A 3,612-nucleotide genomic window follows, 5' to 3' on the forward strand; every position below is an offset into this window, starting at 1 on the left:
CCACACTGTAGGAGCTCAGTGACTGAAGCCAGCTCTTAATGTGTAGTCCTCTGCTGACATCTGCAATCCCATTCCTCAGCTCTGTGGCCAGAAAGTTATTTGTAGACCCGACTGTTTGGCTCCCCTTTCTCAGAGGCTGTGTTTTTCTGGTGTGCAGCTACCTATGCAACTGAATGCCAGACCTCCTCCTTCCGTCAGCACACCTGTCGTAAACCTTCCTGCTAGACTGAAGTGATCTATTTTCCATCCTGGGTGAGACTCTTTCTGGATGAAAGGCCAGATGTCCACATCCGTAGCTCCCGCTCTCCTTCCGCGGCTGCTTGTGCAAATAGCAGCGCTCCATTGCCTTGTTTTGCCATCTTCCTCCTGCCTCGCTGGCTGCCACTCACATCTTAAAGCCTTACCTTGGCTGGGAGCTTACTTGTCTTTGCCACAGGTTTTAGGACTTGACATGCAGACCCCAGATTATCAAAATGGAACAAAGAAAAATAATAATGCACAAGATAAGCAACCATTGACCTTGCACTGTATAACAAATGGTGTATACTTTAGATGAAATGTATCTTGAAATTCCTTTTTGTTGCTCGAGGGTAGGGTTGCTTTTCTTTCTGTTTTCTTTAAAACATCCATTTCAACCTTGGAAATTCTGTCTTGTTTCCAGGAAACAGAATCGAAGTTGGTCTAGAACAATTTACTAATACGGGTAGGGGGAGTGGGCTGATAGTTTCCTATATCTTGGTACTTTGTTGCTGTCAATATACATGGAACCCATATGTGAATGTCTGCTATGCATGAAACTTGCATGGCACCAGGCACAAATTAGCCAAACAGGAAAGGTCCAGGAGTGCAGGTGGGTGCGGAGTTGAGAGCATGAAAAAGGAAACATAAGTATGCTACACTTTAGCCCAGTGGGAGGCCATCTTCAAGTTCTGATACATCCAGGAAGCTTTAGTTCCTACCAACGACCTCGCAAGTGAAGATCTCCCTGCTAGCAACCTCTGTGGCACAAACAACACAGGGTAGCTGAGTAGAGAATGCCTAGACAGGTGGATGAGACAGAATGGCACTTTGCAAATGGGTTTGATGGAAAGCAAAGTCTCCTTAGTGGTATAAATGACTTGTGTTGTTGATTTAAAACGGGAACTTCAGTTCCTTACAAACGGAGACAGAGAAATAGTTTTGCAATTAGAAATCTGAGCTCTGATACAATGAAACAACATCCTAGTGGGCTCTGTGGTGGGATGAGAGCAGATCGGAAGTGCAAAAAACCAACAGCCATCTGAACTGGACCAGGCAGATGCTATTTTTAGATACATTAGCCTAAGGGTTCAACCTCTTCTTACTAAGAAGGAGTTGGAAGTCAGTACCAGAATCTTACTGTACGGAAATTGAATTTTGCTGTATATTAGCTATGTATAAGCTAACTACCATGAATGGCAAATAAAAATCCCCAAGTGGAAATACTTTTCTGACTTTGGGGCTAGATGGCCATTTGGACCAGGCGGTTCTGCCTGACCATGGCAGTCGGACTCACAGAAGGCAGTACCAGATACCTGGAAATACCTGTGGCGTGGGGCTCATCAGAGTGGCCTTCTGTTTTACCAGGTGTCACAGTAGCATTGTAAAGAATATGAGTCTCTTCTTTGGCAGAATTTATAATCTAGGGGAAACGCAGGACACATTAGAATATAACAAATATACAAAATTATTTTATATTTTATTATCAAAGTACTACATGTGCATGGTATAAAGCAAGACAAACATGATGATAACAGAACAGACTATAATTTTAAAGTGTAGTCCCCTGACCTGCCGGGCCCTTCTTCTACAGTCTTATTACCCAGAGTCAACTTCTTTTAATTGCTTTTATTTTTAGCTCTTCTGGTAGTTATGATCTCAGCACTAAAAAATATGTGTTCACTACTTATTTTTATTAATAAACATTATATATTATTTATTGCTCCCTATGGCATTAAGATTTAGCTCACCTCCCTACTTTCTCCTATCTAAATTTATAATTGTACTGTTTTTATTTTTTCTACTGATTACTTTTATAATTAATTAAATCTGTATTTTTCTGTTCCGTCAACTTTTTTTCCCTGTTCTGTCAACTTTTAATGGAATCCCCTTTCTTTCATTCTCTCCTTCAAGCCTCCTTCATCCCTTGCTCAGCTTCATTGTCAGAGCCTGAATTTTATACTGTAAAGGTTGACAGTTTTAATTTCTGTTCTGTAAGGACATGTAAGTTTCCCTTGCTTCGGATGCAAATTATTTAAATAGCAATATAAGCTTCTTTTCCATGAAATGCAATATTCATATTCCAGGTTATTCTAGTTCCTTTAGAGACCTGAGAAATCAGTAAAGGTAAAATAGATGGAGGACAATCCGTGGAGGCATTAGGCATGAGTCTTGAAAAGTGCAGAAGACTCACATGGGCAGGCAGGTCAGAGATGTGAAGGGGACAAGAAAGCAGGATGTGTAAATGAGTCCGGGGTGGTCAGGCGATGGACAACTGACAAGGCTATATGGAGAAAATTATTTCTTGGAGCAAAATGGTAGATAAAGTTGGAAAGGTAGTTTCGAACCAGATGGTTGGCAATGAGCCTCAGGCTGTCTGCTTTCCAAAAATCGTAGCCTACACGTTCCCTGCCTCCACTGTCTGCTTGCTCTCTCTCTGCAACCTCTTTCAGTCTGGTGTAAGCCCACACAGCTCTATGAAAATTGCTCTCCAAGACCACCAGGAACTTAGCTGGTAAGTTCAGTCCTAACCCGCAGCCTCCTTTATGTCTGTGGGAACTGATACAATTCACCATGAGCTGCCTCTTGATTACTTCCCATTCCCTTTATCCTGTGGCATTGAATTCTTCCTACTCTTCTCCTGTTCCTCTTAGAATTATTCCATTATCTCTTTCAACATGTTTTCTTCAGGGGTCTGTTGGGTTTCTGCATTTGACTCTTACCTGTCTCTCTCCATTGGCTGTTCTATCCACTTCTCTCTACCCTGTGCTTTGACTCCTGTGTCTCCAGCTTTGACTTTCTTCCGCTGTTCCAGATCTACCTCACATCTGTCTGAATAATCCATCCAACTCGCAACACTCAGCACGTGCAACACTTACCATATTCCCTTCCACACTAGTTTCTCTTCCTGTTTTCTTTGTCTTCCTTAGTTTTACCATTATCCTTTACATCAGCAGCCTTCAGCCCCTCCTGATAGCTCTTGATTTCAACCCCCCACCTAGCCCTCAGGCTCAGTCACAGGTTTCTACGGATTTTCTACATATGTCCTGTCTCTGACGTTCCTAGTGTGCACTTCTGCCATGGCTCCCTTTTGTCTTAACCTTGTATTGAGGCAGATGCTTTCCTAAATATTTACTGATGTCTCCTCGTTTCAACCAGCCCTTCATAATAATCCCAGACTTGGACAGGTCAGATCATTTCATCCCTTGCTCAGAATCGTCATTGGCAGAATAAAGGCCTAATGCTTTTACACTGGCTTAGCCATCCAATCAACCTTTCCAGCACTGTCTTCCACTATTTGCTCCCATTACAACTTTTGTAGTTGGGCAGGTATCTGATTTCCCCTAACCTGCCTTTTTTGTTCCTCTGCCTGAT

This window comes from Mirounga leonina, unplaced genomic scaffold (genome assembly GCF_011800145.1).
Source record: "Mirounga leonina isolate KUSES-001 unplaced genomic scaffold, KU_Mleo_1.0 Mir_170, whole genome shotgun sequence".
Lineage (NCBI taxonomy): Eukaryota > Metazoa > Chordata > Mammalia > Carnivora > Phocidae > Mirounga > Mirounga leonina.